We start from the raw sequence: 16155 nt of genomic DNA on the forward strand, positions 1-16155 counted from the left end.
GCCCCAACTCATTACACCACCCAACCAAGATGTAAAGGTTGATGAATTATTTTATAGGCAGCTAGAGCTTGTTCTTACGGGCAATTTTAACCTGCCTGATATCTGCTGGAAACTTGAACGCAGCAGAGAGGAGGCAGTCTAGAAGGCTCTTAGATTGTATGGAGGACAGCGTCTTGTCCCAGCTGCTGTGTGACCCTACCAGGGGTAAGGATTTGCTCGACCTCCTTTTTACAAACAGAGAAGGGCTGGTGGGAGAAGTGGTGGTTGGAAGCTGTCTAGGGTCCAGTGAACATGAAATAATTGAGTGTTCAATATGCAGTCAAGCTAAGACGGGCATCAACAAAAACTCCACTCTGTACTTCTGGAGGGCCGACTTCAGGTTACTCAAGGAACTAACTCAGAAGTCACCTTCGGAAACAGCCCTTAAAAACAAAGGGGTCCAGGAGAGCTGGACCTACTTCAAGAAAGAATTATTGAAGGTGCAGGAACAGGCTGTGCCAATGTGCCAGAAGATGAGCTGCAAGAGTAGATGGTCAGCCTGGATGGGCAATGAACATCTGAATGAATTAATGGAAAAAAAGAGGGAGTATCATCTTTGGAAGGAAGGAGTGGTTACCCATGAAATGTTTAAGGATGTTGCTAGGTCATGTAGGAAAAAAATTAGAGAGGCAAAAGTCCATCTAGATCTTAGGCTGGCCAGTGCTGTGAAAGACAACAAAAAATCCTTCTATAAATATATTAATAGCAAAAGAAGGGGCAAGGACAACCTCCACTCCTTAGTGGACATGGAGGGGAATATAGCAATTAAAGATGAGGAAAAGGCAGAAGAACATAACACCTTCTTTGCCTCAAAATTTAATGGCAGGATAGGTTGTTGTCCAGACAACTGGCCTCCTGAGCTGGCATATGGAGTCAGGGAGCAGTATAGTACCGCTGTGATCCAGGAGGAAGTAGCTACAGACCTGCTTAGCCACTTAGATCCTCACAAGTCCATGGGACCAGACGGAATCCATCCTAGGGTGCCGAGAAAGATTGTAGATGAGCTGGCCAAGCCATTCTCTATCATTTTTCAACAGTCCTGTCTCACTGGAGAGGTCCCAGAACACTGGAATCTGGCCAATGTGATGCCCATCCACAAGAAGGGATGGATGGATGAGCCAGAGAATTCCAGACCTGTCAGCCTGACCTCAGTGCCAGGCAAGATTATGTAACAGATCGTCTTGAGTGCAATCACACAGCACTTACAGGATGGCCAAGGGATCAGGCCCAGCCAGCATGGATTTAGGAAGGGCAGGTCCTGCCTGAACAACTTGATCTCCTTCTATGATCAGGTGACCTGCCTGGTGGGTGTGGGGAAGGCTGTGCATGTAGTCTACCTGGACTTCAGCAAGGCCTTTGACACCATCCCCCACAGCAAACTCCTGGCCAAGCTGTCAGCCCATGGCTTGGACGGGAGCACACTGCAATGGGTAAGGAACTGGCTGGAGGGCTGAGCCCAGAGATGGGTGGAGAATGGTGCCACATCCAGCTGGCATCCAGTCACTAGTGCTGTCCCCCAGGGATCAGTGCTGGGCCCCATCCTGTTCAATATATTTATTGATGATCTGGATGAGGGGATTGAGTCCATCATCAGTAAATTTGCAGATGACACCAAGTTGGGGACAGGTGTTGATCTGTTAGAAGGTTGGAGAGCTCAGCAGAGTGACATTGACAGGCTGCACAGATGGTCAGAATCTAACGGCATGAGATTTAACAGAACTAAGTGCCAGGTACTACACATTGGCCACAACAACCCCATGCAGTGCTACAGGCTGGGGTCAGAGTGGCTGGAGAGTGGCAAAGCAGAGAGGGACCTGGGGCTACTTGTTGACAGTAGGCTGAACATGAGCCAGCAGTGTGCCCAGGTGGCCAAGAGGGTGAATGGCATCCTGGCCTGTATCATAGTATCATAGTATCAGTCAGGGTTGGAAGGGACCACAAGGATCATCTAGTTCCAAACCCCCTGCCATGGGCAGGGACACCCCACACTAGATCAGCCTGGCCAGAGCCTCAGCCAGCCTGGTCTTAAACACCTCCAGGGACTAGGCCTCAACCACCTCCCTGGACAACACATTCCAGGGCTTCACCCCTCTCATGGTGAAGAACCTCCTCCTCCTCACATCCAGCCTGAATCTCCCCTCCTCCAGCTGCATTCCATTCCCCCTAGTCCTATCACTACCTGAGATCCTGAGCAGTCCCTCCCCAGCCTTCCTGTAGGCCCCCTTCAGATACTGGAAGGCCACAATTAGGTCACCTCAGAGCCTTCTCTTCTGCAGACTGAACAGCCCCAACTCCTTCAGTCTGTCCTCATAGGAGAGGTGCTCCAGCCCTCTGATCGTCCCCGTGGCCCTTCTCTGGACATGTTCCAGCACGTCCATATCCCTCTTGTAATAGGGGCTCCAGAACTGGACACAGTACTCCAGGTGGGGTCTCACCAGGGCTGAGTAGAGGGGGAGAATCACCTCCCTTGACCTGCTGGCCACACTTCTCCTGATGCAGCCCAGGATCTGATTGGCTTTGCGGGCTGCAAGTGCACATTGAGAGCTCATGTTGAGCTTTTTGTCCACCAGCACCCCCAAGTCTCTCTCCTCAGGGCTGCTTTCCAGCCAGTCACTGCCCAGCCTGGATTTGTGCCTGGGATTGCCTCGACCCAGATGCAGGACCTTGCACTTGCTCTTATTGAAGCTCATGAGGTTGGCTTGTGCCCACCTCTCCAGCCTGTCAAGGTCCCTCTGGATGGCCTCCCTTCCCTCAGGAAAAGTGTGGCCAGCAGGAGCAGGGAAATCACTGTGCCCCTGTACTCAGCACTGGTTAGGCCACACCTTGAGGACTGTGTCCAGTTCTGGGCCCCTCAGTTTAGGAAAGATGTTGCCTGGCTGGGATGTGTCCAGAGAAGAGCAATAAAGCTGGTGAGGGGGTTTGAAGCACAAGCCCTATGAGGAGAGGCTGAGGGAGCTGGGGTTGCTTAGCCTGGAGAAGAGGAGGCTCAGGGGTGACCTTATTGCTCTCTACAACTACCTTAAAGGAGGTTTTAGACAGGCAGAGGTTAGTTTCTTCTCCCAGACAACCAGCACCAGAACAAGAGGACACAGTGTAAAGCTGCACCAGGGGAGGTTTAGGCTGGATGTTAGGAAGAAATTCTTCACAGAAAGAGTGAATGGCCATTGGAATATCCTGCCTGGGGAGGTGGTGGATTCACTATCACTGGAAGTGTTTAGGAAGAGACTAGATGATGCGCTTGGTACCATAGTTTAGCTGATTGGATGTTGTTGGGTGATAGGTTGGACTTGATGATCTTGAGAGACTTTTCCAATCTGTTTAATTCTATTCTGTTTTATTTTTTAGTGCATGCACAGGAATATTACCATTATTCATTCCAGGCTTACAGTTTGCATGCCAACTACACAGTTCTATATCTGTTATTGTAGTCTTTTGCATTTTGTGGACAGAACACTTCCTATTCTGGCCTTCCTATCCAGTTCTGTGTGTAAAATTGTTAGTCATTAGGTATTATCTCAGAATGTACCGTAGTTACTCAGATCAAGTTTTATGCACTGGCTGGGTGACTTTTGCTCTGGAATAATGCTGTTGTACAGCTGACTGAGGAAGTTCTTCACCGCGAGTCATTCGTCATTGGAACGGGTTGCCCGGGGAGGTGGTTGAGTCATCGTCCCTGAAGGCGTTCAAGAGGAGACTGGACGTGGCTCTTGGTGCCATGGTCTAGTCATGGGGTCGGTGTTGATAGGTTGGACTCGATGATCCTTGAGGTCCTTTCCAACCTAAGTTATACTGTGATACTGTGACACTGTGACTTGCTTACATGTTGATACACTCTCACATCCATAGGTAAAAGCAGGGATGATTGCAGCATGGCATCCTCCTCATGTTCCAAAAATAAGATTTCCTAAATTAATCTGCATGTCAAAAATGGAATGAGTAACAACTCATCTCATCTGACTATAGTAGTTTTCTAGAGATCAACCTCTGCCTCCCCTTCATGCTATGTTGTACTAGTCTTATGTACTCAGTGTTCAGTACACAGCAGGTTGTGCCTTTATATATTTTTTTTCTAAAAACCACAGATATTTTCAATACAATACCCTTAGTTCATTAACCATAATGAATTAATAACATCATTATCTGTGAAGCATTTTGTCTCCCAGTCCCTTCTTCCTGTCCTTTGGTTTATAATATGTAAAAATATAAGTTAACAATCTATTCTGATCCTGCAGAAAATAATACACAGAGATACATAGATATATATGATTTTTGTTAGTAACTAACACCATGCGTTAAGTCAGCAGATTGATACATGTGAAATACGTATAGCTTTGAATGTTATGACAACCACACAGTTCTGAAATTCTTGGATATTTATCAATATATTTGGTTAGCAATATGAGGAGACTCAGCAGAAATCTGCTTTTAATTATTTTTTAATTCCTGCTTGTTGGTTTGTATTTGCAGATATGTACCAGATGTGCCAGATATTACATCCCTTATCTAATGTACTGCAGGTAAAAGTATGTTTACCTTCAAACAGTGAAATTCAATGTTGATCAAAACTGTAGGAAAACAAAAAACACATCAAAAAACACACCAAAACCACTGCCCTCCCCCCCCAAAAAAAAAAAAACAAAAAAAAAACAAAACCCTGTGAGAAACAAGCTCACTGCTGAATTTTAAATACAGTTTATTATAAAACAAAGGCAAACAGCACTGGGCGCTGTCCTGAATGGACAAAAAAGCCTGAGAATTGCTCTGAATCAGACAATGAGGCAGAAGTTAGTAGATCGGGTTCTTTAGGCTTGCCTGAATGTTTCAGAGCCAGAACGAGCCAGGTGGGTGTGCTTTTGGCCACGTTTGGAAAGAAGGCTTTCTATAGGTTGCAATACCAGGGTTTTATCCGTAGATCTGTGTTGCTACTGGCCATTATTGCCTCAGGAAATCTATAAGTATCAGCCCAAAGAGCGAGAGCTTCATCTTGCAATTGTCCATGCTCTGGAAGGAACCACAAGCTTCGCTTGGAAGCTGAACTGTGTTTCAGTTTACCCAGACAAGACAGCAAAGACCCCTCGCTATTTTCAGCGTTGTAAAGCCCAGAGGATAGACACGCTTCTTGTCAGGCCGAGAGGCGAAACTCCAGAGGAGCTGAGTCCCTGGGACAGTTTCATTTGACTGGAGAAAGGAGCGAACACTGCTACAAAAGGATTACAGCCGAGAAACCTCCTCTCTACAAAGCTTTCAGTTACAAATCCTTTGGGAACAAATCCTGCCTCAGCAATAAGCTGCAGACATCGACCGAAAGTGAAACTGTGCTCCTGAAGCTTCCACGTGTTCAACGCCATTTTGATTTGTCTAGATCTTAACGTGTGCCACGAGGTATCAGGATCAGTGAGTAATTACAATATCTGATTTTTATAAGCATCTCTTGAAGGTCTGTTGCCTTAGGGAATTCTGGACACCCCCCCCCCCCCCCCCCCCCCCCTTGTGGGTAATCGCTGGCTTCATTGGCAAGGTTCCTTTTCTTTACAGTTTAAAGTGCTGTTTGTTCTTTCTGGATTTTTGTACATATTGTTGAAATTGTTACTTGTTCCTTCTGGTGAGGTATCTGTTCCACGACCAAACACCTCAAATCTGTAAATAGGCTTTAATTAGTGTGTTTTTTTATTTTTTTTGGGATTTTTGTGATTAATAAAATTATGAATATTTTTATTAATCGCGCCGCTTACTGAACATTAATATATCCTTTTTATAGACCACAACAGGCGCATAGCAGATTTGCTAGAGGTGTGCCATAACAACACAAGTTGAGCTTACACAGACATCAAACATACATATTCATAAATATCTCCACAAATCCCTTCACATTTCCCAAGCACACTCCACACACACACACACATACACCTCATCCCCTGTCCTGCCTGTTGCTGGCTGCAGTCTTCGGGGCTGGGATAATGGTTTGCATTCTTGACCTGGCCAGTCTCAGACATCTTGACACCTCACCCTCTCTCCATTTCTCTCCCAATACGTATTCTACACAACACAGACTACAACCAGCCAATCATCTTAAGGATTGAACTCCACAGTCCCCAGCAATGCCCAGGACCCACCTTCCCCTTGTGAAAGCCAAATACAACAATTTCTCACAATCCCTCCCCTTCTTTCTACTACATTTGGCTTGAGCCATAATAACATAAGAAATCCTCCCAAGAGGATCTCTTTTAGTCTTCCCCCCAACCAAGTTCCACCATTTCACCTGTTTGAAAGGTGGGGGAGGAAACAGTTACATAACCTGGCTAACTATTCTGTAACAAGCAAAAAGACAATAATTTCAACTTCCTGCTAAAAGGAGTGGGATAACAACTGATGTTCCTTGCCCGAGAATGTTTCCTCTTTTACTTCAATAGATACCATGTACAGTGAGTGGGTGTGGTATACCAAGGTCTAGGTGACAACTTTCTCCCTCCGAGTGGTTAATCCCAGGTATTAGGAGTCCAGTTTGACTTGCAATTCCACTCACACGGCCTATGGGGTTGCTGCCCACAGCCATTGTCCTAGATCATCTTTGTGTCAATTACAGAGGTCTACCTGGTATTGCCTCCTTCAATCCCCAAAAATAATCTGCTCGGATTATGTAGCCCTTCCCTTGTCCAGGGAGGCTTTACCAATTACCCTTCCCAACTTCTTTCTAGTTTGTTATGCTTTCAGGCAAGGATCATTAGCGCTCCTATTTTGATACTGGAACTCTTCTCATGACCATCTTTAGGTCCTCCATTTCGGGTACCACAGTCCATTTGGTGGCTGGATCCACTTGTCCTTTAACTCTGGTTGCATGTGTCCATCCTTTCTCGGCTGTGCATACTGCAGTCTGTGGTAAGCAAGACCTGAAAGGGACCTTCCCTTTGAGGTGTGTTTGTTCTTTCCACATTTTTATCATAACCCAATCTCCTGGTTTAAATTCATGGATTTGGAAATCTAAAGGAACTGAGTGAGCTAACATCCCTTGAGCCTGTAAATGTTGCAAAGTTCTCCCAATTTTCATCACATAATTTCTAATGTTTTTTGTGCCCCAGTTCATAATTATCCATTTCCCTCCCACATTGTAAATATAGTAATTCAAACATCATTTCACAGGGTGATACACCAACATTGGATCTCAGCTGTGTCCTGATCCAGAGCAGGGCCAAAGGTAGGCACTTAACCCATATTATCTGGGTTTCAATCATTAATTTGGTGAGGGTTTGTTTCAGTGTTTGGGTCATTCTGTTATAAAAGATTCACAAAAGCCAATTTAAATTTGATTTGATTTAATGCAAAGTATGCAAGGCAATGAACAATGAAGCAAATGCAGCGCTGGACGACAGGGGAGTCTCCGCTCCACCAACTGCCGTAACCCCACCCTGGAGTCCATCGGTCTTTTATGTGGTAGCGCTGGACAGCCGGGGAGTCTCCTGTCTTCTGGTGGTTGTTGATAGCGCTGGACGACAAGGGAGTCTCCTGTCTTCTGGTGGTTGATGATAGCGCTGGACAACAGGGGAGTCTCTGCTAACTGCCGTCCCCACCCTGGCTATACATTATCATATATAGGCAGTCTTTGGCTTAAAGTTAATATGTTACACAACATCCTCGTATTCCCTTGCACAAACTCTTAGCACGACCACAATACTGTGGTTTGACATTTGACAATACATCAGGTCCCTGCATACAATAAAGCTATAACAAACATTTCCCTTAACCCCTTTAACAATTAACAAATATTTCCCTTAACCCCTTTAACAATTCTTTGCACTCTCCCTAAGTTCTGTGGGTGCCAGGGGGTATGAAGTTCCCAATGTATGCCTAAACTGTACATTAATTGTTGGGCCACCTTTGATGTAAAATGAGTGCCTCAATCAGAATCTATCCAGTTCACCAACCCATATCTGGGAATTATTTCTTCCAATATCACTTTATTACTACACTGGTACTCCAAACAATAACCAACCAAACAACCCCTAATCCCCCCAAACCAAACCAAAACACAATTTTGACTGGCCTTGACCATTTGCATACACTTTCATCACAAAACCATATTATTATATACCTATGTCGCAGCATAATTGACGGTTCTAGGTTGCATGCAAATACAATTCTCAGCTAAATTTATGCTGCAAAACTGGTAATGATACATAAACCCAAACAAGCTGACTTTAATTCCTAGACCTCATGGTGAGTTTGCAAGGCTGGTGCTTAGTGATAAATGATTTTATTCTGAAATATAAGATGATATGCTTAGCTACTTTTCAAGAATATAACAATTGAAACGGTTTCTCTAAAAATGTAATCTTCATTCTTAGCATGTACAGCCTCATTTTTGTTGCTGGGGTGGTGGTTTTGGTTTTTTTTTTTTTTTTGTTTTTTTTTTTTTTTTTGTGGGTTTTTTTTTTTTTAAATCAACTTGCCATAGCTACAGCTGTTTTCATAGTCCTAATAAGTAGCTTTCTCCCCACTTGCACTGGTTATAATTTGATTCTCTAAAACTATTGTTTTCTGATTATGCTTCATTTTACAGAATAGTCTCTAATTATTTTGTGTTTAACCTGGCTTTCCTTCAAGTGATCCAAGCTAGCAGTTCTGGGCCCCTCCATTTAAGAAAGATGTTGACTTGCTAGAACATGTCCAGAGAAGGGCAACAAAGCTGATGAGGGTTTTGGAGCACAAGCCCTATGAGGAGAGGCTGAGGGAGCTGGGGTTGCTTAGCCTGGGGAAGAGGAGGCTCAGGGCAGACCTTACTGCTGTCTACAACTACCTGAAAGGAGGTTGTATCCAGGTGGGGGTTTGTCTCTTCTCCCAGGCAACCAGCACCAGAACAAGAGGACACAGTATAAAGCTGCACCAGGGGAGGTTTAGGCTGGATGTTAGGAAGGCGTTCTTCATAGAAAGAGTGAGTGGCCATTGGAATATCCTGCCCAGGGTGGTGGTGGAGTCACCATCCCTGGATGTGTTTAGGAAGAGACTAGATGGGGTGCTTGGTGCCTTGGTTTAGCTAATTAGATGTTGTTGGATGATAGGTTGGACTTGATTACCTCTGAGGTCTTTTACAACCTGGTTAGTTCTACTCCATTCTATTCTACTTTTGTTTGTCATTTTTAAGTAGCACGTTGATCTTGGCTGAAACTATTTCAAACTTTTCTCCATTGAGGTCATGTAATTAGCAATTTCTAGAAGACAACTTTTTAGTCAGATCCTTTTGAAGAATTATTTCTAGTTTCTGTGAGAGCTGATAATGCTCAATGAGTTTGCAGTGCAAAGAAGACAGAATTACAAACTGATGGTCTGGAATGATGTCACTCCCAATTTTCACCAAGCAGAAGCAGAGTATTGTCCTACTAGCAGAGCTAATGTCCCCGGAAAGGTCAGTTCATTGAGGAGTGTTTTCTCAGGATAAGCTTTCTTTTTCATATTTTTTTTTTTTTTTTTTTTTTTTAAATTACAAAATAGATAGAGGTCACTTAAATAGTGATATTCTTTAAGGAATACTTTTACACAGGAGCCAGTGATGCTAATGTTCTGCTTGTGTGATCTTTGGCAGTTGTTCTGTGTCTTTTAGGACAGTTTACTGCATCTAATGGAGGGTCCTTTGCCTTTCTCCGCACTGGGGAACACAGATTCTTTGCTGTAGGTCTGCAGCATTGGACTCCTTGTTTATTCTCTCTAATGCTGGAAGCCTTGCATTCTTTTGAAAGCTGCCCAGTTTCAACAAGGGAAATAATGAATGTGTGTTTCTTCTTTTTTTGCAATCAAGCCTAGTCTATAGCGTGCTAAAAAGGGCAAGGTCTGGGAGTGGGAAAAGAAAGAGGCAATACCCCGAGGGTCAGGAAAACCTTATACAAAGTACCCAGCTCTTTAAGTGCTCTAATCACTAAGGCTATTCATACTGTATCTCTTTATCACTGGTCTTGAAGTTGATGCTGAAGCCCAAATCAAGTGAGATTTCAGCCAGCTGGTCTCCTAGTGTCCCAGTCATCTTTTATGCACTCAAGTAGCTCTTCTAAAACCTCTCTTCATTGCCTCAATTGTGAAGTATAGTGGTGTTAGTTCCTAAAACCAGAGGTTTAGATTTCTGATGTTCCACTAATTTGAGTGACTATGTCTAAAGGTTTTCTTCAAGACTAAACAACACTTTCAATGATGATGCCTAAATGTTTTCTCTAAGTCTGAAGTACAGCGGGTCAGCTGCAGTGAATTAACTCAATTCTTGCCTTAGATCACCAGAGAAATAAAATCTTAATCCATTTCCAGTTCCTCCACTGCACAACACTCCACAGGATTTAGTGTCATTGAAGAAAAAAGAAAAAGCAAAACACAAAAAAACCCAACAATTTCTATCAGAGGTAGCTGGTATTGGGGCACAGAATTTCTATTTATAAGTAGATGTATGCATTAGCTAAAAATAATTGAAGTCACAAACTCAAGTGTTTAGCTGGTTATTGTGAGCCACCATATCAAAATATGGGAAATTGCTGAGTTTTTGCATTCTGCTCTTCTGGTTACTTACTGGAAGTGACTAGGAAGGAACTGGTGGTGGGTCTCCTAGTTAAGATAATGCTAACAATTGATACCTGCATGCTCTGGTATAATATATGCATGAAAAACAAAAGAAGAAGAAAAAAAAAGAAAGAAAGAAAGTGGGAAACAAGACATAAAAAAATGTGCTGATACTAGTTTCAAAGAGGCAATTCATATGTGAAAATGAATTTTCACAACAGCAATGTAACTGAGTATGTCTACCATGCCAAGGTTAAGGAGGGTGTTTCGTTGTCAGACTGAACTGTGTGTTTTGCTGGAGGGAAAAGGCTATGTGTAAGAATTGCTATCAGAGCAGTCGGGGCTAAAAAAAAGAGAGAGAACAAACAAACAAAAAAGGACAAAGCAGCAAGCTAGTAAATACAGAAGCTTGCATTTCTCAGCAATTTCATGTTGTTGCATACATGATCTCTTCTTTGATTCCATCTTGTCACCTGTTTCTGCCTCTGGCAAGTCCTGCTGGGTGTGGAGCCATATTCTAATGCTATTAAGTCCTCAGCAGATATAGATTTTATTTTTTCTTTTTTTTAAAACTAATGTTAATTTTAGTATTGTACTCTGTCATTCTACTTACATTATGATCATCACTTCTGATACGTTCTCTGAACTGAACAAAATCTCTGCTTGGAAATAGTTTTATGCATTTATAATGCAGTGACTGACATCAGTGAAGAAGTATAGATGACTGACCAATTGTTAAAGAACCAAAGAGGGAGAGAGCAAGTCCAGGGATGAACTCTTGTGGGAATATTGCAATATTGTGATAATATGACCATTTTATTAAAATACATCAAATTTTTACTTCCAAAAGGCTTGGAAGGGGAAAGATCCCCTTTCATTTTTGGTTTTTCTAGAAGTCAAGAGTGCCTGCTTGACTATGAAATTAATTACTTTGTCCCTTTCTGGAAATATTGTCATGCGCCTCTGGTAAGGATGTGAATGACTGTGTAACTTCACACATTTTATTTTTGTCACTTATTTCTTTCACACAGTGATAAATCTTCAGAAAATCATAGTTTCTCTTTTTCTTTAAATGTGCACTTTCTAGATCTGGTATTATGTATTTATTTGTGCATTTTATTTCTTTAAGTGTATTCTTTTGGAGGTTTAAATGACTGTAACTGGATAAAATGTTATGTCTGCGTGTTGCAAGCAAAATTGTTATCAGCATTTCTATGCGAAGGGAACTGTGCTCTGTAGGAAGTCTGGATAGCTAAGGCATAATTATCAGCTTAAAATAAATGAATTGCAGATTCAAGTAAAATGAAAGAAAAAAAAAACTATTCCTCAAGAACTTATAAATCACCTAAGTATTTTTAATGAGGGTTTCAGTTATCAGGTGTTCACTCTAGGGCAAGGTCTTGGGCATCATCTCTTTACAGCAAACCAAACCACAAATAGAGTTGATTGTGAAATACTTGATCATCTCTGCTGCAGCTTAAGAACAGGAATGCTTTTCCAGACTAATCCTATGTGTTTGGAAACTACAGAGTTACTGTTAAATTAGAGTACAACTTAATGCAGCTTGTGAATTGGACAAGCAGACTGACAAAGATGTGATTAAATTTACACAATGAGTAGGGAGAGCTCATGATATGATCTAAAAAATGCTAACTGAACTTAAGGAAGAGCTAGTATCTTGGTTAAAACAAAGATCTCTTCTAAAATAATATAGAGAAATGGAGTGGAACAGTAGTGTTTAATGCTTTCCTTTATCTTTCTTATGATACGTGATGCATGTAGTAAAACTGGATTCTCAGTTGGTAGAAATTAGCAGATCTGCTTCAGCCAGTAGATCTTTCCAATGGCTGAACCAAACAAAGAAGGAGAATCCTTTTGCAAAATTCAATTATTTCTTAATTGTAAGCAGTACCACAGGTCTATTAAAGACACTTTCTATGGGAGATGAATTGTCAGTTTAACAGATTGGTGCCAAGGTCCCTTGTTGGTTCATGCTTATTCAACTAACTTAGTTCCACTTGACTCTGCTTCAGGTATTATAAATAATCCTTGCTTATAAGTATTAGTATCTCACAATATTTCTGAGTTATGTATTCTTGTCATTATCCCTTAGCTAAATTATATGTACCTGACCTATTTTAATTTTTCCTGCATTTTTTCCCATTCCTATAGCTTTCTAAATATTTTTAGCATTAATATCCAGATGTTACAATTTTCTGATTATGAGGTAACAAAATTCAATACTCAAATTGTGATCAAACTTGAGATTTTTAATGAGGTGTGTATCTTTCCTGTGTTAGAAAAAATTTCTCATATGGATGCAACCCAAAACATTCATTGTGATTTACTGTCATAGAAATGCTGCTAATATTTTAAGTCTTTTTCATTGTATATGACATTCTAAGGAGGATCTACCACTGAAATAACTTGACTGCAGGAAAGATATAGCACTGTAATCACAGGTAGAAATGCTTCAATTAGCTGCATATATTGTACTGTCACTCTACTGGATAAATGAGGAGTTGAATGACAAAAAGTGCAAGAGGTTGCATACCTAGTAGGTTTTTTTAAAATTATAATTATTTTCAGAAATATTTCAAAGCAATGCAATTGTTTGATGGTTCTCATTGGAAACAGAGTAATACTATTTGTAAAAGGAACTATTTATATGCTACCATTGAATATGTAATAGTAGAACTACGTTTCAGTGGGTGTAACATATATATGTGGTATCTGCAGTATGTTTTCCACTTAGCAACATACTTCACTATTTCTGCCCCATCTGTTTAATTATTTTTTTTCCTATAAATTTGCATTTAAAAAATTCCACATATAATAGAGGTCACCATAGCTGTGACTATTGCCCTGCACTTTCATTTTCTCCCTTCTGTGCTTCCTCTCACACCACAGGTAGTAAGTATTTTAAACAGGAAGAAGTTTTAAAGGTCAGTGTTCTGCAAGGCAGGGCAAGAAAATCCCTGATAACTGTGTATTATCAACTTGTCATAAATTCTCAGATACCATTCTCTGCTTTAGCAGAATCTATTTGATTTATGCAAAAAAAAATTAAAAAAAAAATCCAAGAATATGATTCATGACTAAGGTTGACTTCACAAAGCCAGAGGTTTCTCTAGTTATTGATTGTGTTCTATTTGTACACTATTAAAACCAAAGTTTAGCTGCTGGCTGACAGCCCTAGTACTGAATGATAAATCATGAAATGACTGCTAGTTTAATGAAAATATTAGCACCTCAAGGGTGTATGAAAGATTCTGATCCATAATGTGATTTCCTAATACTAAAAATTGCTAACATGGAATAAATAACATTCTACATTTGTAAGTGTCCTGGAAGAGGCATCAACAAGCCAGCTAAACCTATTTGGCCACTGCCATTTCTCCTCCCCATTGCAGGGTCCAGGTTTAAGGTCAAGAAGCCCATAGGCAGGCACCATTGAGGCTGACTGGAGGGGATGGAAGCTGGACCCTGAGCCTCACATTTCAGAGAGGCAACTGCACGTATCAGAGGCTATATGAAAAGGCATGTGCAGTTTTGCCTGCTATACAACATTTTGAACTCATTAGTGGGATTTGAATAGGTAATCTGCCATTGGGCCATTTAGTTTTCCAAAACGAAATATATAGGGGATAATTTCAGAGCCCACTTCTCTCTTATCTCTCTCTCTCTCTCCCCATTCACCTCCCCTCCCCCAGCCCCTTCATTGATGGGATTTGAGGCGGTGACAGGCACCCACTTTGTGCTCCTGTCTTTAGGGCAATTAGCTTCTTTTGTCCTAGCAGCATAGTGTTTGAGTCACAGATCTCCACCACAGCACAGTGCTCTCCCTCTCTCTCACTTCCTGTAATTTTGGATACTACCTCTTGGATTATTCCTGCCTTTTGGATTACAAATACGAACCCAGAGTATCACTTCATCTAGCAGTTTTGGTAGTTAAAATCTCAGCAGGTTGTAAGTAATTTACGCTAATTTACCTGGTTATTTTTGAGGTTTATGGCCTGTTTACCTGTTGCTTAACTTCGTTGTGGTCAATCTCACCACCAGAGGCGGCATTGTCGTTTGTTTTCACAAGTATCAGAGTTTTCTAGTTTGTTCCTCTGTATTTTAAGTTCTGGTTTTCCTAGACTGTTATTCCACTGTTTATTAGCATCTTATTGAGTGTAATCAACCTATCATCGACCAGGCAAATGAACCTGGATCAAATTGGCTCAGAAAAATATTTTTTTATATTCAATAAATCATATTCATATTTTATCATATTTCCAGTCTGTCAATTTGACCAAAATTATGTCAGTAAGTGAGGCTGCAGGAACACAATTCAGTGACAACATATTGCTCTTCTTCTAACCTTTCTGGTAAAGTTTCCTGAAGATATAATAAATCTAGATACAACCTGTAGAAACCCAAATATTACTGAAAAATGGTACTGATATGGCTTTTCAAGTACAAAATACGTGGACATTTCTTCCCTTCACTCCTTTTGTTGAGGAATTCCTCTGTATGAATGGGTATTCATCTGACAGACGCATTAGAGCTGCTACAGAATAACACACAATTGTGTGCTTGTTAGGAAGTATAGTGGTGATAGAACAAGGATTGTCAACTCAACCTCTGCTATCTCCTCCCCAGGAAATCACAAACTGCAAGTCATATCAGAAGTTTGCCAGAGGGGCTGAGGTTGCTGTGTAGACATGAAGGGATGGGGGAGCTCTGACCAATGCTGAACTGAGCTGACTGAGATGAAGAGGAGCTTGAATGTACTAACATGGTCTGCCTGGGCTTGGCTGGGCCATGTAGGTGCATCTGCCTACTGGAGATTGACCCAGCAACCCCAGAGACTTACCCGAGCAGCCTATCTGCTGTTAAAGGACACAGGAGTACAATCTAGGCAATGCTTCCAGACCAGCCAGGCATCTAGGAGGATGTATTAATGCTGACTGAGTATATGAGTGTTTTCTTCTGGCTGTAGCACAGTTGTGTTTTTGCTTCAGACAACTACTCAATAAAACAAAGTGGACACTTGCTTCTACCCCACTAGTCTCCTTAGGATACTAAAATTTGAATGCATTTTTTGTCGTGATTGCTTTCAGTTTAAATGAATGACATCTTAAGAATTTCTTATTTTCTACTCTGATTATAAAGTAAGTCCATAATAATAATTAAATTGCATGTACATAGGATGTTGTTATAATACTATGTCCTTAAACACCATAAATGTGCACAGGAGTTTGAATGAGAACAGTTGTCCCACTGTATCATCTTGCAACCTAAAGCAGTGAAAAGCTTAGCTCAATTTATCTCTTTCCTACTAAAAGGCTTCTTGAAGAACTAAACATTTTATCTCTTTTATAGGAACCGTATGCCTGAAGCTATTTATTCTATAGACTGAAGAGCTATATAAAGGACTTTTCACCATGACTACTGCTACCACAGAGGTCTAAGGGCTTAAAATATGACTCATAACAAAAAGTTCAAAGGTCCCATGTTGCCAAAATTCCTATGATTCCTATCATAATTGCTACCAGAACCTGTCTTACCTAGATGCTATATAGCATTAACCACTAGGCT

The 16155-nt window shown here is 41.4% G+C and overlaps 1 long non-coding RNA gene across 1 annotated transcript; it reads left to right on the top strand.

Annotated features, from left to right (window-relative positions):
* The first annotated feature begins 5052 nt into the window (after positions 1-5052).
* On the top strand, positions 5053-15597 carry LOC137447425 (uncharacterized). Its single transcript, XR_010988892.1, has 3 exons — positions 5053-5433; positions 7177-7231; positions 15217-15597. It is a non-coding gene; the product is annotated as an uncharacterized lncRNA (long non-coding RNA).
* The last annotated feature ends 558 nt before the right edge of the window (positions 15598-16155 follow it).

The sequence above is a fragment of the Melanerpes formicivorus genome, unplaced genomic scaffold (assembly GCF_026170545.1).
Source record: "Melanerpes formicivorus ecotype bairdi unplaced genomic scaffold, bMelFor1.0.p_v2 SCAF_1, whole genome shotgun sequence".
Classification (NCBI taxonomy): Eukaryota; Metazoa; Chordata; class Aves; order Piciformes; family Picidae; genus Melanerpes; species Melanerpes formicivorus.